The sequence below is a fragment of the Ischnura elegans genome, chromosome 10 (assembly GCF_921293095.1).
Source record: "Ischnura elegans chromosome 10, ioIscEleg1.1, whole genome shotgun sequence".
Lineage (NCBI taxonomy): Eukaryota > Metazoa > Arthropoda > Insecta > Odonata > Coenagrionidae > Ischnura > Ischnura elegans.
In genome coordinates this window covers 78048511-78072092 of record NC_060255.1, presented here as the reverse complement: position 1 = coordinate 78072092, position 23582 = coordinate 78048511, and the positions used below count along the sequence as shown (strand labels likewise).

At 38.6% G+C, this 23582-nt stretch overlaps 1 protein-coding gene and 2 non-coding genes across 4 annotated transcripts in view; 2 read left to right on the top strand and 1 right to left on the bottom strand.

Annotated features, from left to right (window-relative positions):
- The window catches only part of LOC124167359 (protein amalgam-like), a 483736-nt gene that overhangs the window by 131403 nt on the left and 328751 nt on the right, over window positions 1–23582 (top strand). The gene's annotated exons all lie outside the window — the stretch shown is intronic.
- Trnap-ugg lies at window positions 11035–11106 on the top strand. The gene has a single exon. It is a non-coding gene; the product is annotated as a tRNA-Pro (tRNA).
- On the bottom strand, window positions 13036–13107 carry Trnap-ugg. The gene has a single exon. It is a non-coding gene; the product is annotated as a tRNA-Pro (tRNA).

The following is a 23582-nucleotide window of genomic DNA, read 5'->3' as shown; positions in this document are numbered from 1 at the left end:
CCACGGACTCAATGTAAATGCCGAAATCCGTCGCATATTTATTTGTTTACCTATCCCTCCATCTAGTCTATCGTGGTCGAATTCAAATAATGGAGCCATCTGCTCTTCTTCCTCGTAAGGTTAGACCTAAAACGGAAGACAGTTTTTTTTCGTGAAACGGGAAAAAACGGCGCGAATAAAAATACTACGAGCGAGGTAGAGCGATTTATCGGGCCTCATACATCATTTGTTACGTTTATACGTTACGGTATTACATTATTTGTTGCGTTATGCACACCACACGGTCCAAAAAACGTCACGCATTCTAACAAATTATACTACCATATGCTGTTAGAAATAATAATAAAATTAAGAAACATGAATTAAGTTTTACATAGGTTAGTAGGCTACACTACAAGTCATGCAATCTATTAATTAGTTCTATCGCTGCCGTTATAATCTCTTATTAATCGTGGAAAAAAGACATTCTGAACCTGTCTGTTCCCCAATCTATCTCTCTTACTTTATTTATATGATCTGATCTTCCGTAGTATGTTGGCGTCCGTAAGACGTTGGCGTTCGTTAGAAAAGACACTGCTATTGAATTTATCTAAAAGGTTTAGTCTATTTTTCAATCTACGGTCCGACAGAGATTCCCATCCGAGTTTATCTAAGAGGTCAGTTACACTAACAAGACTATCGTAACGACTTTTCACATACCTGGCAGCTCTTCTATGCTCGCGTTCTAACTCTGTTAACACCTTTTTTATGAGGGTCCGAAACACTGGCAGCGTATTCTAAATGTGGTCTAACGAGGAAAAAGTAGTTAATTTCTCTCACTTTGTCGTCGCGCTTTCCTAATAATCTTTTAACAAAACCCATTTTACGATTAGCTTGACCGGATATTTCTCGAATATGTTCATTCCACGATAGATCATTATTGAGTCTAATTCCTAGATATTTCACGGATTCAACAGTCTCTAATTGGGTACCCCGAATTATATAGCCACGTTGTAGGGAGTTATTCTTCTTCTTTTCGTGTGGGCATGCGTAATAATCCCGATGGAATGCATAATGTCTGTGCTCGTGGAACCAGACCTGTCTTTCTCGCCAGTGGCCACCTGATGGACGTGTTGCAGTCACCGCAAAGTTTTCTTATTTCCCGTGCGGTTTAATCCGAACGAAACCAGCCGATGACTCCGCTCTGAGTAGGCGCGAGAAAGAAAAAGTGTTCCTCCTTGACCTTGCTACGAGCGAATCATACCTCCCTCCCCGCTGCTGCATTGTTTCGTTTCGTCGTTCTTTTTTTTACCCCTCCAAAGCGGAATCCCCCGACGGAAATGACTGCGAAACGGTGAGTAGCCTGTTTGACTACTTCTTCAGCTGCACCATCTCTTGTTACTCCCATTCCTTCTTTACCATCTTAGTCATCCATTCTGTCCGCATCACGTACGCACCTTTGTATCGCTCGTCTTTTGTTTTCCGCGGAAGGACAATGACACCCGTGACATCTACAAAGGGACTTGAGGACAAATATCCCATCCGAGTTGTTTTCCTCTTCTGTTTTTCTCCGTAAGTTACAGTGGCTTATGGTGAGTGGCGCTTTGCCTGTTAAGTTTGTCTACCTCGGGAAAGGACGCGAGTATATACCCAGTGAAAGAAACCGAATGATATGCGTGGATTAGTATTTTTCCAAAATTTTAATAAGATAATAATAAAATGAATGGATGAAAATAGATTTTAAAGTCACAAATTTTACAAGTAGGTACTGCTGATTAGGATTATTAGGATTGGCACCTACGCTTTAATCTCCTAGTAATGACATTTTTTAGTAGATATGCCCTACATTTTTTTCTGTTTTTATGAAAAGAAATTTTTAAACTTTTTATTTTTATTTTATTCTTTTTAAGAATTATTATTATTATTCTTACTACTTTATTAAAGTATTCCACTGATTTGGCTGAAAATCTTAAGCCGATCTGCCAATGGGGAATGGTTTAAGAAGTCAATTACGAGATTTCACCGCTAAAAAGTCAACCATTCAGTGAAGACCTTCGATTCACCTTGGATCAAGTGGGGTGAGGTACAGGAGGGACTCCTTAGGAAAGATATATGACGGATTTTGTTTACGTTTGATTGTTTCAACTTAGATAAATCTTTTATCTTTTTTCATCGTTCGCGGAAAAACGACATTCTAAATCATCTCTTCTACATTCTATCTCTCTTAATTAATTTGTATGATCTTATCTACAGTAGTATATTGCGGTTCATAAGATATAGCATCCGTAAATTCTATTTATATCCCGAGAAGAAAATAAGTATACGAATTTTTTAGCGCATGACTTAGACGTTTTTATCCAGGTGGAGGTTAAGAGCTTGTCTTTTGATTTCAAATATGCCCACATATATTCTATCATACGAATATATATATATATCTAATAAATCGTAGCGCATTTTAATGTGCATAAAGATTTAAAGGTATATCTTATAATATTTCACCTCTTACAATTTCGTCTCTTTTAGTGATTTTTATTTCTGCTATGCGTCTATGCATATTTAGTCATGCATACAAATTCAGTATTAAATGTTAAAACTATACTATCACTCTTGTGTGAATCAAGGCAAGTCACTGAGAGTATGAAAGCAGTTTGCAAAGATTTATATCTTCTGTATGTTTTTTCATGCGATTGAATCTCATCATTTCCCATAGCCATTACATGCCATATGAATTTCAATGAGTGAGTAATTTTCCGATATCTTCCAAATTACACGTTGCAGCGCGATTGCCAGAGTTTAAAGAATCTAAAAGGGGGAATTAACGGCTATAACTTAATTTAATACCCTTACAAGACAATCTGCATCTTTTATGAGTAGCAGATGATGGATTTCAATGCTATTATGACTCATCGCATGTCGGTGGGTGGACTCCGAAGAAGGCAATGACCAGTTCGTCTCCTTTCCTCGTGTTAACGTACTTGTCCATACCTTTGTATGTGTGGGTGATTTATACCAAGTCAACAGTTTATCATATGGAAGCGTTCAAAAATGTTCAAACTATTCGTAATTGACGGACGACGCTACTTTTTAATAACTATGCTGTTAAAATATTTATTTTTTATTTTTCGTTGAGTGTTACTGCATATTTTTTGTAACTGACTATAATTATTTATAGAAACTAATTAAATTTTCTTTTTTTCCTCAGGTTGGTATCGTTTGGTGCTATTTAGAGTTGCTTAAAACTGTGGTTCATGGGCCTATGGCCACCTTATGTGGTGAGTGAACAGTCTTACTTGAATCTTATCTACAGAATATTTTAGAAATGATAATAATGAATAAATCAACCTTGTAATACAATTTTGAAAGAGTGTTATCTCCTTAATAGAGTTTATCAATTTTAATCCATTGAACTTGAGTACCTATGCAGCATTATTTCTCGTGAACCGATTAATATGTGACGAGTTATTGATTGATAAGAAAAAGATAAAAAATAGATCAAGTAAAGATGAGAGGGAGAGGCGATATGGAATGACCTATTGCGTTGAAGCACCCCTGAAAATAAAGTCTTCATTCAATATCTGGCTCCTTGTGTTATACTTTTAATTTGTATTTTCTCTAACTCGTGGACACTTTAATTATTGCTTATATTTCTTCTTATCCTTCTTCTATACGTTTTCATGATCAAGGTTGTAACTCATTTTATTCGAAAATTCTCGGGAGTTATTCACCTCACCTCCACTTTGGCAACGGCTTCATTTTGAACACTTTTTACAGCCTCACCGCCTTTTTTCTCCAAGTTTCGGTACTGAATTAATCTTCACAATTGGCTTGAGGGAGTGCATGGTTGAAAAAACGCTATTACCATACGAATGCTGTTCTAAAATTGCATAAATCTTCCCTTTGTATGTGATGCCGCCGGTATCATAAGATGATTGAAGCAGCACCTTACGTGGCAAAAAAAAACCGTAAACATTAATTAGGTAATTAACAGAAAAAAACATGAGAGGAGAAATTGAATTTCTCGATAAGTGTGCTTAAGATGGAAAGAACTAACGGTATTTTTGTTCCATTAGTGCTCTTCAGTTTTATCTTCAAAGCCTGTTGAAATTGATCTTCATAGTGAAATGTAGTTTTCGTGAAAAGTTTAGACTAAAAATTAATTGCACGTCGCTGCCCAAGTTTTCTGTGGAATCTACTTTCGTTGTGAAAAGATAAATTTTGAAAACCACTCTGAAATATTTTAGGAGAACGAGAGAATTGTTGAGAAGAGTCGTTATCTATCCTGAAAGTAGTATAATCTGCCGAAATGTAGTGTATTATCTCGTCTCGAACGTTTTCGGTTTAATTTATCTGTTTCCTGAAAGTTCCGAGAATCATATGTATCCCGTATTTCTTTTATTTTCTCAGAGTCAGTGATAAGCTTCATCCACGTATGTTAGTTTAAGATTAGGTAGAAATAACTTATATAAACTTTGAATATTGCTCTAATATCCGATTGGGTTTTACCAACCAATCGTCAATAATCATCAAAACCAATGTTGCAGGTCAGTGGCTATGGTGTACACATCAAAAATATCGTTTGAGTAACACACTGATGTTACCGTCATGAAAATTTATTAATTTTCCTCTCTCATTATATCTATAGACTGTTCAGACCTATTCTTTTTCCGTTGAGTTGGCCAAACATGTTGTTGTTTCATATAACGGCTAGAATAATGCCGAAGGTCCGCCAAGAAGAAAGACTTCTGTCACCTGGTTACTGCAGACCATTCAGGAATCACTCTCGGACATGAGATTGACTGTGAGTGATCGCCAAGGATAAGATACTTCCCAAGGTAGATCCTCTAGGCCAGGTCTCCAAACTATGCCCCGGGGGCTACATACGGCCCGGATGAAATCATGTGTTAAACAAATCCCGCACTTGTGGGTGAACATACTTGGGAGAACAAACATTCTCCAAAATGAAGTACGTGAAATCTAACCGTCGAGCAAATGTTTTCTGATGATCATTTGAAATCAATTCTTACTCTTAGCTCTAATCTAATCTGGAAACTGAATTTAATGAAACTTTGTTGTCAAAACTACAGTATCATTCGTCTAACTAATTTGTTTAGAGAAGTTTTGTTTACCCTGATTTGTGCCAACAAGATATTTTTTTTTTAAATTTTCCATGTTTGTACCCTAATTTTTGGGGAAATTAAATTAACGTTTTTTTAATTCAATTTTTAATTTCTTCTGCCCGCATATATAATGTGGCCTTGTTTGGAGGCCCATACGCAAGGCTATAGAACCTACCAAATTGCCCGGAAACTTCAATTGAGAGGGTAGCTACATGCTCCCCCGCGTTTTAAAGTCAATTTTTCACAGACCCACTCTCATTGCCCAAATACATCTTCAGCTAATCAGAGGAAGCCTGAATGCAAAACGACAGCCAATTCCATCATTCCGACGTGTGTATAAAGCAACATTTCTAATAAAACTCCACTAGTGACCTGAAGATGACGGATAAATGCTAAATGTTTTAGGAAATTGCTTACTTAAATCGGATTTCTTTGGACTCGATTGTTGCTACGGGTGAGTATTTTCTGTGCGGAGAACAAATGTAGATAATGACCGGAATTTTTATTTATTTTTCACACAGAGACTTTTATGAGGTCCATGATATTTCGAAAATCACGTAAAAATTGTATTTTGTGGACACTTTACCATGCCAATTTCCAATTTATGGGCCAATTAATGCGGTAACTAACTAAAAAAGTGATAAATCGAAAGAAGTGGTTCCAAAATCTTAAACTTAGCAGTAATTGATTGGAATTAATCTATTGAACTTATCATAATCGAACCCTAATTTTGGCCTTAATCGTCAATGAACATTATGCGTGGATGCTAAATTTTTATGGACAGTGCATAGATACAGCGGTATGTAGATCCATCATACAAAGGAATGATGAGGATCAAACGGATCGACCGGGATAGCAATGAGAAGGTTTTCAGAAGAATAGGAGGGAAGAGAAGTCGGAGCAACCTTAAAGGAAATATCTTGACACATGGCGGCCTGAAGAAGGCAATCGTCGAGGGACAAGTGGATGGCAAGAACGGTAGAGGAAGACCTAGAGCAAAATATATGGAACTGGCAAAGAAGAATATGAAAGAGAAGAAATACGAACGAGTTAAAAGATTTGTCTATCGGAGGAATGAGTGGAGAGCTGCGTCAAACCAAATCCTAGGATTGAAATCAGATTTGATTCTATCCCGACGAATGCTAGTATTGAAGGCTGCTCGGTTGCATCACCGGGTAATCTACTCCATATCTGCCGACGTTTCCGGGCACAAGTCGTACTCCATCATCAAGAATCCTATTGGCTAAAACGATGGACCAATCAGAGGAGACTCAAGGCCCCGAGTCCCGATTCAAATAATAATAATGATATAATAATATAACTTAACTCCACTCATATGCAATTAAATTACTACAGAAAACCCTTTAAGAATGGTGGAATATATAGGAAGCCCTTGTGAAATCGTTTTGGGGCTACCATCATGCCCTATTTATATAGGGATGATGCTATCAATACATGGCTAATAAATTTCTTTTGTTGAATCCAGTGATATTTTTTTTCTAATCGTTTGCATTCAATTGTGATATTCCAGTAATGTACATGCACACAATACTAATACACATGGTAACTAACTTGCTTTTAGACGATATGAGACGAACACTTATTTAGCCCAGGCATTCAGCCCTGATGATGGAGTACTACTCGTATCCCGAAACTTTGGCAGCCATGGAGGACAATACCCGGTGGATAACCCGTGCAGTCTTCACTACGAACGATCTGAGGAATGTTTACCAGTGATGATGATCGAAGATATAACATAATTAAATGTTTTGTTCATTCAAAATTGATCCTCATTTTTGATTAAGCATATGCGCCATATTTTCGATATGTGGCATTTCCCTAAATTTCAGAAGGCACCCCGAACAGAGAGGCGTTTTCCACTTCCTCCCCAAACCAATTTCTTATCTCCCCTCATTCGGTAGGAAGGGAAGCGAAGGCAGACTACGCCTCCTCTGTTGCTCGGCTACTACGGCGCGCATTCCTCCTCCGCTAAAAATATTTCCAATTTAAAATAGAACGAGTAAAGGGGCGGATTGGAGGGGGAGGGAGGATGGGGTGAGAAAGCTCTTATGCCGACGGAAGGCGACGATCGAATTGGAGCTGGGGGAGGGGGTTGAGTTGAGGAAGGGGCTGATGGGAAGGGCATGACGAGGACATCTGAGAATACAGATATCGGAGTGGTAAACATGTACCTAATATCTTGCGTGTATATTATTATTGTTAAAGTATTCTACCCATTAAAGTGGGTTTGCATGGAGTATTTAAGAAGCTCCCACCATGCACCACAGTAATTGACGAGACGCCGATCGCAATCTCCATTATGACGTTTACATCAGTACCTTGCCTTATGCAACGGTGAAAATGCATCAAGAATGCGGGAACAGGTTACTCTGTATTAAGCTAATTAAAAATCTTCAATACGATAGCCTTTCTCTCTAGAATACCTGTAATTTCAAGGGTAACTTGACAATGTATTTCTCTGCAACTGTTTTATGTATGACGTATGGTTGGATGAAGATGGGACTTTCTCGTCCCAATCTCGCCCATTAAAGACGAATTTTTGTTATTACTATTAAATTGTTAATTGGCATGCTAATTGGAGTAATTATTATTAAAGTATTCTACGCATTAAAGTAGGTTTGCTTCGAGTATTTATTAAGCATGCAGGTAGCCTCATCTTCCCTTAATAATTCACAATAGGGCCAATTTTCATTCATTCTATCCAAAGACTCTATTCTCTGCCTTTCTCTCCCTCATTTACTCAACATTCTATCATCTAATACTGTTTTAAACATACTGTCCTCGCTCCTTACATACCTTCTGTCTCCTCCGCATCTCATCTAGAGGCTGCCTCTCCCCACTCACCATGTTTAGCACTTCGTCGTTCCTCTTCCTCTCCGTCCATTTCACCTTCTCCATTCTTCTACATACATCTCTGACATCTCCAATCTTCTTTCGTCTTTCTTTCAAAGTGTCCTTGTTTCCGCATCGCAAAGCGCTACACTCCAGATCAGACTCTTCACTAGCCTATTCTGTTACTTAACGATCCACCTAGAACCTCCTTCCTGTTCACGAACGCCTCCTTTCCTTACGAAATTATCTTCTTGATGTCCATACTGTGTATCCGTTTTATCTTTAAGGTATGAAAGAAAATTCTTATCTTTTATTCATATAAAAATCCCTCAAGTTTTCCAAATAGCTGCTTAATACGGTGTCCCGCTACACACTTGCAATTAGTGGTTCAACTTAGAGGTAAATGTAGATTGGATAGGTGAGGATAGAGCTGACCCCAGAGTAGGGCTCACAAGTACATGAAGAAGCAGATGTCGCTTGAGGGGGTCAATTGCTTTTCCATGTCCGTATCGCGCTCTTAGAAGGTTTGGTTTTGGAGTTAGTATGGGAAGATACAATGGTAATAAAGTGGAAGACAGATGTTAGTTTGAACTCGTTTTGTCCTATCCCAAATGCATATCTAGTGCATTGGATCCAGTTTAGAAAGTCTTTACCCGGCGTACCGCAAGGAAGCGTTATTGGCCGTCTTTTTTTATATTGTGTGTGTCAAAGAACTTAGCACTCAAATAAGTGGTAAATTTTGTTTATTTGTTGATGTTGCCGTTTTCTATGGCGAAATTGGTAAAGACGTGGACTTTGCAATCCTCTCAACAGGCCTGTAAACACTCATTCGTGGAGCCAGAAGTGGCGACTGAGGCTCATTCTTAGCTATTTCACAGAAGTGCAATTCTTGAGACGTCGCCATTAATAGGCTATGGATGGTGTGCACATGAAGGCGTCAAATTAAGTCAAATATATGGGAGTTAATTGCTTAGCTACCCTATTAAACACTTGTAGGAAGTATTTGTTTCAGAGCCCTGAGAAAACTTGAATTAATCAAGTGTAGTATGGGAAGATACAATGGTAATAAAGTGGAAGACAGATGTTAGTTTGAACTCGTTTTGTCCTATCCCAAATGAATATCTAGTGCATTGGATCCTGTTTAGAAAGATTCCGTGAACTAAGAAAAGTAGACAGGAAAGCGGCCCGATTGGTAAGTAAAACTACCTCTAGCGATCTGAGGGTGTTCGCGGGTTAGGTGGAACTGCCAGAGGTTCAAAGACCTCATGGTATGTTCAGATTGCTTGCACAGTTAAGGACATATATCTTGGATGATAGTGCTAGAGAATTTTACTGTTTTTTCTATTATCAGCATATATCATTTGTGTATTTTAGTGTCAGTTAATGCTCTAATATTCAAAATACCATCCCTTTGCTTTTCGCTAGCAACTTGGTGGTATAGTAAGTCTCTCCCTTAGAATTTTTCCGGAATACTCTATGGATGAGAAAATTCTAACTCAGAAACGTGTGGGAAATGCGATCGTAAACTTTGCCCCCAGAGGCCACATTCAGGAAAAAAACTGCAATCTTATATATTTCCCCTCATCTCTTTCCGCGCACCTGGAACGCATTGGGCAGAAAATGGGTCCGTTTCACCATTCCGTAGTTTCATATGCTTTCCCCTCAGGCGGGCGACTTTTGCTGTATTTCCTTTTTTTCATATTTCCAAGTCTTTTACATTGTCAGGCACTCCGAATAGCTACGAAGGAAAATATTCGCGCGCCATCTGATGGAATTCTTTAGGTATGTATCCACATGGGGAGTCTTGCTCCATTTTTGTGGAGAACTATGTAAAAAATGAACAATTTATTGTGAGACTTGGTGCATTCTGTTGTGAACTATTTATCGACTTTGTGCAATAATTGGTCGTAAAAATTTATCTCGCGACCTGAAACTACAAGTATGTTTAAATTGAATCTACTGACTAATGTGGTCATTATTGTTTGTAGCCAACGCTACAGTAACCGTACTGGTCTGATTCAATTATAATCATGAACTAGGTAGTATGATTCCGTCAAGTGTGTACCTCGCTCTATGTTCTATTGCTATCTTGAGAAACTAGAAATTATTACATTAAAAGTATTCTAATTTCATCAACCTGAGGGTCATTAAAATTTGTTGAAATCAGCGACAAATATGCTTCTTACTGATTAATTGCATTGGGTTTCATGAGGTAATATAACTATTAATTCCCCATTCATGGCTTTCATAGAGTTCACTTGTACGTTGCGATTATCAGAATATGTCTACTGATGTGAGTGAATCATTTATTCATTATCTTCATGAATCAGAAAAATCTGAGTGCTAATTACTCTCTGTTTGCAATGGAATTAAATTTTTTGTTAATATTTGCGACTGACCGCGGTAGCGCGAAATGCCAGAGCGGGCATGGATACAGCGGAGATAATATCGGCGAGGAGCGCCATTAGTCAACTCACGCACGGCCCATTTGACCACCTCGTGCGGGAAAAATACACTGACTCCTTTGAATGCACTTGGTAATTACGAAGCATTGACGGGATTATTTATTTTTCAGTCTCCTCGTGCGCATAAGTAAATAAGGTATTTTCTAAAAGAGGTCAATGCCATAAACCAACAGATAATCCATTTTGATTCAATTACGATTGGATCATCTGTTCTTATTTTTCAAGTATGTGATCTACAATCACTGCGTTCCTAGTGACTTTAACAGATAGAGCAAGGAAAAATCATTACTCATAAAAAACTATCTTATATTTTATCAATAAAGTCTTGGACTGGGAAACGATATCCACAGTAAGCAAAGACGACGAATGAAAAGTATGACGGTAAAATCGCGTAAAAAATGATTAAGTAATTTTTTTTAAATTAGCTACAAATATCCTCTCTCGCAAAGTTAATTTATAGCCGATAACGTACTGTGGCTGACTGCATGGCTGGCGGAAGTCCTGTGGGCAAATATGTTGCGCGTGCGACTTTCACAAATCTGCTCATCGTTGGTCGAAGTGAAATCTTCTCCTCGTTTGTGACACTCAGTTTAAAGAAACATTTCGGAGCAAATGTTAACGGCCTGTTGGTCTAGGGGTATGATTCTCGCTTTGGGTGCGAGAGGTCCCGGGTTCAAATCCCGGACAGGCCCAATTTTTTTCACGATAGAAAATCTTAGCTTTCGACGACCTCGTAATCGGATATTATATCATGACAGCACAGCACTCTATTTCCTTGATTGCGTTAAATCTCTTAACCATCTTCATTTTTATTCTGCTTGCGTATAGAATTAAGAACTTCGTTTAGAGAAAATTGGGAGGAGAAAAGCAACTGTGGAGCACTATTGCTCAGAGAACATTTAACCTTGAAGAACCTTTACCCATCCTATAAGGAGTAACTTCGGTGGTACTGTGTTATATTATGTACCTCGGAAGATTTAAGACCTAGAACCACTCTAGGATTAAAATTAATTGTTATTATTATTTTTTATTAAAGCAGCAATGTGACGCAGCGCTTACCCTCTTTTAATACCTTTAGACGCGAATTTCGTTGACTTTCCAATAGTCTGTTTCCACTTTTTGTCAATTGCTCGGAAGAGCGATTCAAAGAATACCGTGCCTGCATGAATGCATTTATAATGGAAAGATATCGTATAATCAGCTTAGTTTATATTTATATATTATATAACTCACGATCACTGTCTGACTGATTGATTAATATAAGTGTAATTAGGCAAATGAGACGGGATACGACATAAATTCTTAAAATCGGCGCTCTCTAAAATCATCTGAAACCATATGAAAAATTGTCGAAGAACTAAAATTTTTATTTTCTACCCGCTCATATTACAAAAGAGGATTCTCAAAACAGTCTCTTAAATGTGTTGCCAACCACCGCGCATTTAAATGGTTTTACAGAATTCGCCACTCGTGTCGCTGGCGGGCAAATTGATCCGAGTTTCACGGAGAAATTAGGTATAATTTGGAGTAGCAACAGCAATTTAAATTCATGATGATGCGATTTATCAAGTTATATAACTTGTCAATGATATTCCTCGCAATTACAAACATTATAATAAAAGTATAGGAAAAAAGTGGATCGCAAAGTACTCATTACAGCGCCTCGGACATTTTTGAAAACTTTTTTAAGTAAATGAAAGATCGTAGCACTTTTCCACAAGAATCTTGTGGAAAAGTGCTACGATCTTTCATTTACTTAAAAAGTCTAACTTCCACCAATTGAAGCCTGTATCTGTTGAACTTATTTTTGAAAACCTATTAAAATGCGACCGAAGTGGCAACAGAAATCAGCCTTCTATGGGATGGAATTGGGCCACCTCTATGCAGTCCCCTGGTGTCTATCTACATATGGCAGTGTTACCAACTTCCTCTGCGTATCTACTTTTCAGGGGAATATGAGGGTCCAAAATCTTGATTTTTCAAAAACGACATCCTTGAAATCTGGACAATGTGATAATTTGAGAGACCTATTTTCAGACCGATGGGAGCACTTCTAATATTGGTCAAATCGTGCGACTTCACTATTTCGTGAACTATTTTCTCAACAATGGAGGGATATGCGGCATTGCGTCATTGGGTCAATAGAAATTTTAAGAACTTGTAGAGTGACCAGATAAGTCCGCAGACTTCGCAGGGGAGTAATCCTGAAATTGGGTATAGCCACCCGTCATTTTACCTTTACCAAACGGTTTCCTTTAGCTCCTCGATGTCATTTTCCCTGTATTTTCATTTATCGGTCACTAACATTTATTTCGTAACCTTCCTCAGGGAAGTTTTTGTCTGTGCTTTTCTCTCCATTTCCTGCCAGAGATCATTTTATTTGTCATGTGACACGACCTATCCATCTGTCCTTCTATAATCTACGCTGCTCCATAACTGCCTCTCTTTTCCCAATTTTGTCCACACCTGGTCTTTTACTCTAAAAGCAACCAGAATAAAAATTTACACATTAGTAAGAATTACCGTATTCACGGAAATACAGTTCTGAACGGGACTGATCAACAAGAGTAAGGAGGCGTGAGCTTGTACGTCGCTGGATAGAAACGACCGAGAAAAAAGTTGGGCCTGTCCGGGATTTGAACCCGGGACCTCTCGCACCCAAAGCGAGAATCATACCCCTAGACCAACAGGCCGTTGTGAGATGTGGTGAAAATTTTCTTTAAAATTTTTGTCTTGAACGAGTGGAAGAATTTCACGCAATGAGCAGATTTGTGAAAGTCACACGCGGAGCGTGTATAGCCAAGGGCCGTATAATCCGCTTGCCGTGCGGGCCTCCACGTCATGTTATCGGCTATTATTCTCTTCAGGAGTGGAATTTAGTTGCCGATTCTAAATAAAACTAAAAAAATTTCACTGGGAGTCGAAATGTGATTTATTTGGCAAGGTTAAAATATTGCCCTTCTTCTGCTCCAAGGTCGTTGTCTTTCACTCGGAGATTTTTTTCCTTCTATTTTTCTCTACCATTTATATTTCTCACGTAATGCTGGATCACTTAATATCATACATGGAATGTAAATGAGAATAATGAAATGCAAAGAACCTTATAATTCCACATAAATATAAAGTTTTTTTACGTTACAAAATGTTATGTCGAATGTATGAATACGCCCGAGAAAAAAAAAACGGATTGCTAGTTGCAATACTTAAGAGCATTGAATTTAATTTCCTCTATTTGTTTTCCCATTTTATATTTTTTTTGGATGTATAGAAAGGAAATTTGATGAATCCACGCAAATGTTCTTTTGTCCGCAGAATTAATGTGATTATTACAACTCAAAATTCATCGGTCATAATCCATTTTGGTAAATATCCCATTGTTTAAGCGTTGGTAAGGGGCTAATATGATTTCGTCCCTTAGTGCGTAGTGTAATTCCCTCGACATGCGTCATTTAACAGCTGTTTTAACCCTTCTGACTTCTTGAGCTCGTTGAAAACCTTCTGAAGGTAGAGCGCTCACAAAATAATCCTGGTATAGCAATAGAGTCCCGTACTTGGTTATAATATTCCATGTTTCTATGTGGATTTTCCTTTGCTCATTTCCCTTAGGACCCTGTTTTCAATTGGTTACGGCTTGAGACACGCCCAGTCCTCCCCAATTTGAGACATTTTTGTGGTCATCGGGCTATTCTTGGAAACCGCTTGTGGTTACACTCACCCTGGTTTTTCAAACAACCCTTGAATATATGAATGCAACGCCCCTCGAAGGTGGTCGTGTTACTAACTAACCTTGATGCGAGCTTATTGAGCGATCTAACTCAAAGGTTTAAATGGTGCGGTAAGGATACAACTATGGTGTGGTAGACTATGAATGGCTTCGCTCTATCAATCAGACATGTATCTATCGCGGCACACTTCTTAGATGCTGCGATAAATTCTAAATTTCAAGGACACAATTTCACATTTATATTTCAAACTATGTTAGTGCCAAATGAAGACTCGGATGCGACATTAAATTTAATCTTTTAGTGTTCTATGCGTTCAAACTTGGCATTAGAGAGAGAAGGCGATAGTTTTTGGTTATTGTAATAATACCAATTTCTCCAAGCTCTTCATGTTATTTCTTAAGTTTGTTGCGCTAGTAATTAAAAAATGTTTCTACTAGGGCATAGAAAATAAGCCTGAGAAATTGAAACATATATTGAGATATATTTCCCTTGGTGTACTCAAGTTAAACCGTATGAAAGCTCCGCTGGATGAACGTCCTTTTTCAATACCAGATATCGTTACCAGATTGAAGCTTGCCTACATTAAACATTTTTAAGGGTTCATATTTTTTATCACATTACATGTCACATTTTATGAAGTGTATTACCATCTCGTTATCATTGAGCGATTAGAGTGTCTGACCAAATTATGGCTTTCATGTGCAATTTGCAGACGTACTGTTCTTGCTTCTTGTTGCATAAATGTCATTACCCGTCTTGGTCTGTGGAAGACATTTTTTTTGACCTCGAGTTATGAATAGGGTCTTTGTTAGTTCATGAAGAGCAATTACTTCATGTGCGTGGTATCACATTCCTTGAAAAATTGACCAGTTTTATAGGTTTCCGTTCGGTAATAAACTCGACATGCTCTTGAACCCAAGAAAGTATTGAAAAAGAAAAATAAGTGTACGTTATCCACTGCAAGCATTGTACATTCACAAATGATTTCAGCCTTAAGGGTAGTTTGAGCTTCTTTTAAACCGTTTCGGTGCTCAGGTTTTTCTTGTTTGTCTATTTATTCAGTAAAAAATTACATTGTTAATCATTTTATTGCAGGATTAGAAGGACCGAAATTTTTTTTCCAAAAATTTATTTGTGTAAGTAACTTTATCGTTTAACCGTTTTTTTTCGTTATTTAGTAGTCTCCAGGAAATTAATTGAAGGAACACTTATCAATGACGGCTTCAGTTGCAAGGCTATCAAGTACTTTATATTTTTTTTCGAACCTACACTTTTATACGGATTTTAAAGGTCTCAAGCTAGAATCCCACCTATAGTAGTTAATGCACCATGTATTTTTACTCGTTATGACATGAATTTTGATCGCAGACCTCGTAAATTGAGGACTGATTATATGTCTGAAATTGGACATTTTTTACAACAAATTCTAGTTACTTAATAATTCGCATATAAATCTTAAGATTACTTGCTCTGACAGTGAACTTCATAATGAAGAAAATTATGTGTCTGAACCAGGACTCGAACCGGAATCTCTCATTTGTCGGTCAAATATGCTACGTTGTATTAATCCATCTTCTTCCGGGGTGAATCAAAAACTAGGTTGCGATCACAAAATAGTGCAAATATCTTATGCATCCATAGGAATCATTCCATCATTGTATAATAGCTTCTTCCGTTTCTCCCGTGAATTATGTGGGAAGTGGGCGCTTGCTTCTATTGCGGATAGGGGGCAAGGGCCCGATCAAGTTACCTAGCGCCCTTCGCCCTTTCTCCACGTTCCGCGCGAGCATAGTGAAGGTCGCCCCAAAGTGTATTTGGACACCTTCCACGCCCCATCCATTCACTTCCTTCACCCTTGTCCTTCTAATGTTTCCTTCGATATTACTCGTTCCTTGTGTTCCATTATCAGTATCATGCGTTATTTCGTATTAACTTGGCAGGTTTCGAACGCATTAGCCGAACAGGTTATGCATTAATATTAAATTATTCTACCGATGAAGGTAGGTTTCCATGGAGTGCTTAAGAAGAATTCCCACCCTTCCATCATGCACTTCCCTCTTCAATTCACAGTAAGACCTACTCCCTTTCGTTCAATTTAAAAATCCTATTCTTTTCCTTCCTCTCCCTCGTTTACCTGACATTCTTTCAAACACTGTTTTCAACATCCCCTCCCCGAAATTGGCTAAAATATTTTCCTGCAAGAAAAGAGAATATCGAATGATACGTGAGAAGAAAAAAGGTCGCATAGTGAGGAATAGTTTTAGGAATGATAGAATATGAAAAAAATAAGAATGGAATGAGAAGAATGAATTAACTAACGTTAATAATGACTTTTAGACGATATGAAATTTAAAGGTTTCCCCTAAAGCCATTTAAAATGGGAATTAATGTTTCCGTAACAAGTTTTCTGTTAGCGATACAAACCGTTTTCGGGGAGGAGAATGTGACGTAACACTTCCTCGAAAAAGTTAATTATCACCATCATACGGTATAATATCTTGAATTTAAGCAAAATGGCCGTCTCCAGTGTGTCCTATCCCGATTCACTTTTCTGTTGTTAGAATCCTGCTCCCGTTTAAAATTTGCTTGATCCATTTTTCCTTTCTCAAATTTAGAAGTATTCTTTCCTCCTAGAATTTTTCTGGAAACCTGTTTACTTTTTATTGCATCCACTCCTCTGTGATTCTTCAGCCGTCTCCTTATCCACATCTTTAAAGGCATGTATCATATAAGGTCAACGTTTTGAAACGGAATTTTTTCATCGTCATGGCTTTCAGGAAAAGAGTTGTTTGTGGTTCCCCAAGTCTTTTAACTCTTTCCTTAGAAACCTTGATAATAGCAAAATAGATGTCAGAAATATTAGTATTACATTATGCTTCTAAGAAAAAAATATATGAGACTCTAATGAGATGATGCTTAAAGATATAGTTCTCTACAAATATATTATGATGCCAACAGGATAACTCACTCTTGCAAATATTGCTTCGTAAATTATATATTTCACGAAAATCTATTTCATTTGTGATAATCATCTGTTACCAATTATTGCACCGTCTCAGTGGAAAATCATTTTTCTTGATCGGATAGGGATTCCTTGGCATTAGCGCCAGGTACGCTCTCCAAATCAAACTACATATTTTACAGCTTCCTTTCCAAAATACTTTCAAAATTTCGAAAAAGAGTCTGAATCTTTTTGCGCTTTGTAAAGGGACTTTGGTGGACGAAAATTGTGAATATGCCTTGCGAACTTCTCTTCTGTTGGTTTGGACACAGCTGTGATCACGGTTAGTCGCTGACGAGCGTGTCAATGACCCGATATGACTGCGGTTACCGCTCAAATTCCTGTACCCGCAGAGATGAAGAAAAAACTCGCGATAGAGACTTGGGAGGCCATACTGGAAGTGTGTGACTTCTGCCATGAGCTCTCGATGAAATCCATTTCACATAAGCACAATTTCTCTTAGTTTCCTAAATTGAGTTCTTCTCTTTGAGAATAGAATTCTTCCCAGAGTACTCCATAGAAACCTACCTTAACAGGTACATGGCGTACCCAGCGAGGGGCAGGGGGGGCAGCTGCCACCCTCAAGAAGCAAAAAATCGTGAAAGTATTTTAGAAAAATCAGTACTGAATTGAAACGAAATGGGTAGAATACTTAAATAAATTGAATTGAGGAAAGAGAGAGTACTTTGCTTTTTTCCGCATAAAAACTTTATTTTAACAAAGTCTCTGACTCAGAAACTCTGTTGAAATAAAATTTTTATGCGGAAAAGTGCGAAGCACGATTCTTTATTCTTAGAATACTTAAATAATAATTTTCTCAAAAAATAATTTTCCTATATCATTTTTGGACGCTGAGAAGATAGGGAAAATAGGCGAGTAAGTTGAGGGGGTAATGAGGTTCAAGAGATACTAGTAGTGTACATTCATGGCAAGGGGAAGGCCGTGGGGGCAAACGGGGTAGGAGTGAGTTTTTTGATCATAGATTGGGAGGGAGGGAGGAAGAAGGATAGCTACCCCCAGGCGGAGGAGTAAATTTATGGGTCTTGCAACTGTACGCCATGGCGATGGGTATTTGCCTTCCGCTTTTTTAGGAAGAGGAAGGAAGAGAACAGAATTTTTAGATGAAATCGATGGGAATGGCCTTATTGTGAATTGAAGAGGGAAGTCCATGAAGGGAGGAGAGACTAACGGAATACTTTTTAAATATATGTGCCAAGATGAAATTCTCAATGGAAAATAGTGGCTTAACTATTTCAAGGCGAACTTCATTCTTCGTGTATATAAATTTGCACCAGTGCGCCTGACCGCGGACAAAGTCACTTGCTTCATACTGTACTTATTAAATGCACCATGCAAATCTACATTAATCGGTATAATATTTTAAAAATAATAATCCCCACAGTCCACCAAATCCTGCCTGACGTCCAGTGAATATACTTCCATCATTCCTAATCTTCCTTTATGTACTTGTTTATTATTTTTTTGAAAATTTTCTATTTTCGATAACTTGCCAATTTACAGAGGACAAATAACAGGCAAACATAAGAAACAAATACATGAAAGATAATAAATACACAGGCAAATCATTCATCTCAAAGTTTCCCATCGTTCTTCTTTGTTTCCCCTTTTATCCCCCTCACGCCCTCCCCTCCACGATTCCCCCTGCTACCCTTCCCCTCCGCCGTCATTTTTTTTCACGCGCCCGCACCGCAGCAGCGTGTCAACGGCCTTTGGTGCACGCCCGCTCCTTCCCTTGTTTCCTTTTTCTTCCGCTCCTTGCTCCTCTCTTGTTTTTCTCGATTCACGCTCGGACGGCGGAGGTGTCCGTAAAGGAAGTAGCGGTGAAGGGGTTTGCTCGCCTTTGATGCTTACCTATCGACGATGTCCGGCCAAGGAGGAGCTGGAGATACGGAAGTTCCGAGACGGGCTAGATGCGTTGGAGACCGTGATGTTTTTACCATTTCGCACGCAATCATTCTACCCTTTCAAACGTGTTTAAACATAGGTAAATCATTAATGGAAGATTTGGATTATGTTTAATTGCCCTAAGTCAGAGTACTTATAATGGAAAAAATTAACGACTCATTTCCTCTTATATTATTTATTTGGGCAAGGAATCTGCTGCGGATTTTCCGCGAAAGTATCAATGGAAAACATTTATGTGGTGAAGCAGTGGAATATCATGCAAAGAGGTCGGTAGAAAGTCAAGCGGAAATGTGGCTCAATTTTTATCATAGGAGCACCGTGGAAAAAACACATCTCCACTCAATTCACATAAACATTTGTTTACAAAGAATCCTCCTGAGGTTCTGCTGAAATGCCGTGAAAATGTTTTCTCTTTTTTGTAAAATTGTTTTGTATTCTGCTGGAATAGTAATAATAAGAATCTACCCAGTCAAGCCTAAATATTTAACCATTACTCATAGATTGCGTGGTAAGTTCCAAGCCATTGTTTGAATATTCACCTTACTCTCCTTAGTACGGAGAAATAGCTCGAGTTTTCTTATTTTGCTGACCTGCGCAATGTTTAGAAGAAACCTCTTCCCTTCAATGAAAAAATACACTCGTTTTCCGTTATTAGTTTATAGTGCCTTCCCAAAGTAAAACATTTTCAATTTTATCTTAAATACTTGTATAGGATAAAGGACGTCTTGTCATCATGCATTGTTAAAGGTTCGTAGTTTAATGTCAATGAGGAATTAAAGCTCATCCATTCCTTCGTCCTAGGCCTTCATTTTTGGCTACTAAACCATTGCTGAGAAAGGCATTAACCTGTGTTTTCCCCCCAGGAGGGGGACTTTGCGTGCATCAAGTGTATTATGTAGCTTTCGATTTGTAGCGACAACGTTGGAAGGTGGGCAAAATTTCGTGTTTTTGAGTGAAGTTTCTGCGATTAGAGGAGTCGTTCACGGGGTGGACATTTTTCATCGCGTCAGATTCGCTCTCTGTCAGAAAGAGGGAGTTCAGGAGACGGATTAGCATATCGCACATGGCGTGCACCCGCTTGCCATTTTCCGCCATGCGATTAAGATCTCGAACACGGTAAGACGTACAATAAATATTGTCGTGAAGGGTTCTTCATGCAGCTTGATTTATGCATGTGATTTTAATAGCATGGTCACAGGTCCTCAAAAGGATAATGAATACTTTATCCACGTCTTGTATCTATGGAATGTTCAAATAAGCTAAATCTCACCTTACCATATTTCACTCTTACCTCACTCATCTATTTAATTTTTTTGCTGGGTCAATTTATAGCTGTTTGCAAAAAATTAGTTTATATCAGTTTAAAGTTTTTTATAGATTAAAAAATTAAAGAAAAGGTTTTAATTAGTTTAAAACATAATAATAAATAAAACTTTTCTTAACAATCCAAACAAACCTCTGATAACTTCCAAACCGGTGGCACTATTGAAAACTGTTTGGTACTGTCGAGTGCTGTTAAATTTAGGTCGTACATTGTATAGGTCTCCAACGCTACCAAGACCGGAAAAAGATTGGATATTTCCACTAGCACGCTCGGCTGAGACATGAGTGGTTCTGGTCGCATGACTCTTATGGGAGCACGGAGGGAGCGAAGCGAGGTGACAGATTTTTCCGGAGATGGAACGTGGTGGTGGTGGCTGGGGGAGGTGGTCGTGACTCCTCAAGAGGGTTGCTCGAGCCATCCATCTTCGACCACCCCCGCCCGACTCGACGAGCTACAGCCGTACCCCTCCTCCGCCGTGCACCCTCTATCCTCGTCTTTTTCCGTCGAAGCCCACACCATGGCATGAGGAAACTCCTCAACCTCAACCCCCTTGGGAGTGGGAGAAAATGGGAAGGGTCTTCTCAAACGACGTTCTCTACCTCTGGCGCCCATATGCAAAAGAAAGCTGTGCGATAGCATTATTTTTTTTAAATTTAATTATCCAAAAAGAGCCAATGTGGCCTTTACATTTAATATTAAAACTAATAATCTGCAGCTTTAGCAAATATAAAAAAAATGACTTTAAAAAAAGAATAAAACAAAGATTCAGGGTAAGATGGTTGCTTCTTGAATGATCGGAAGAGCGTTGAGAGACCCAGGGAAGGCAGTAGCGGCTACAGAAAAAACTCAAGGGGGGGCCGCAAGAGGTATTTTGAGCTACCTATACTTTTATCGTAATGAACAATAATTAAGTTACATGCAAAATTTTATATAGTTTTATTAAAACTGATACACGCATATAAAAGACAATGCTATCTTATCCTATAAAAAAGTTACGATTGTGGTTCTGTATTGTTCAGCAATGCGGGCAGCCCCACAAGGGGGGGGGGCACGTGACCCCTGCGCCCCCCCATATGCATCCGCCACTGAGGGAAGGTAGGTGGACGAAATGATGTTGAACGAGGTGAAAGTCTGTAAAAAATGATCTGTGAGAGAAAGAAAGAGGGATTTAGTTGGTGTATTAGGTGGTTACGAAAGACGCGGGGAGGAATATTAAGTGAAAGAATTTGGAAGTACTTCAGGGGGTTGGTACTTACCATTCAAGGCATTTTAAGTGAAAGATAGATAAAAAATATTCTATAAATTCTATTAAGAAGATTATTCATCTTTTCCTCTGAATGAATCCTTAACTGCATCCTTAACTGCAGTCCTCGCTGAGTACGGGTCTACAGTATCACATCTTTTAGTTTGAAAATGTAATTCATTAAACACTAAAAAACACATTAAACAATCCATTAGACACACTCCTATGGAAGAACATGTTGTTTATTAAATGCAATTTAAAAATCTAGGATATCCGCGTTTAGTACATAAATTGAAAGTTATTATCGCATTGAAGACGAGGATGGGATATGGAATATGGCTCATAAAGATTTAACCTGTGAACTAAATTAAATAGAAAGGATTCTGCGCGATTCACCAAACTGCTTCCAGCAAACGGCAAGCATAATATTGTTTGAATAAGATCGAGAGCCACTACAGGCTACGGACTAGGTTTGGATTGAATGAACTATCAAGGAAAAAAATTCTTTTCAGAGCGACCATGAGTATCACTTTAAAAGCTTACATTTCTTGGTCCGATAGAATAGAGAAAACAATAGATATTTTGGCGATCTGATCGGAATGGAAATTTGTTTTTAGAATAGTAAATTATTTTAATAAATGATGGATGGTACTTCCAAAAGTGGTCTAATCACTCACACGCGTACCTTATCTTCTTTCTTTTTGTAAATGCTTGGCGTAATAGCACTTCCCGCCGTATGATTATTGAAGCTGCTTACGGAGTAGTGTGTCTTTTTCCGTCGGAGCCGACACAGCCCCTCAGCCCCCCGTGGGGGAGTACAAGTCGTTGTAACCTCGAACAACCCCTATGCCTCCCTCGCATGCCTGGTGGGTGTTGAGGGGAAGTTTTTGAGTGTTACACGCGCATCCGGTAAATTGCGTGCGACCCAGTCACGAGCCGAGGGCGACCCCTACACCACCACAAGTCTCACGCACGAGCTCTTCTCGGCACGCATTAATTCAAGAAGGGGGGTTGGGAAGTGGAGATGAGTGCTTCAAAGGAGTGCCGACGGAATAGGAAAAATTGGAAATGAGAGCGGACCAAATGGATGAGGAATAGTGCTATGCGAAGGCCCTGCGTGATAACCATGCGTTGGAGAAAATTCCGTGATCTACAATATCGGTCCTCTCCGATAAAAAAATGAAAAAGGACGAACCAAATAAGTGAGGAATAGTACGTGATGATATAATAGTATGTTTGCATAAAATAATTTTCAATATCAAATTTTAGCCGTCACGGTTAAGTAAAACGGAAAAAAATTGTTTTTACGTACCTATTTTGGTGAAGGGTAATTTTCAATATCAAACCTAGGCCTTAATATTACAGAGCAGGAAAATTAGATAAGGAATCTGGTACTGCGGTGATCAGGTGAGATAGAGTGTAATACAGGTGAGCAATTAGTTATCAGCTAATCAGGTTAGGTTAAGTGCGTGAAGATCCCAAGGAAGCTTTACGGAATAGAATTTTCCAGATCCTTGACTTGAAGGATGGATAACTTGAAAATAGGAGCTGAGTATCCATAATACAATGTAAAAAACAAAATATTTTCCTCACTTTTATATATAGCTCTACTGCTAACCATGGTTTCGACACTTTACGTTATTGTCATCCTTGAAAATGACTCCATGCTTAAGTACTCCATGAAAACCTACCTTAATCGGTAGAATACTTTGATGGTAATAAAATAAATCCGCCATAACTTTGGCAAAATCTCGTGTTGCTCGATCATGATTTTAGAAAGAGTCGCGGAAATTGAAGAGTCAAGTTAAATGTGGCGGGGGGTGATTTTTTCCTGTGTAAACTAACCTGCACAGGGATCGGATTGGTGTGGTGGCAAAAGTGCTGGGTTCCCTCCCCGGAGGGCTCGGGTTCTAATCCCGGCGGTGACAGAATTTTCCCAGACTTCCCGA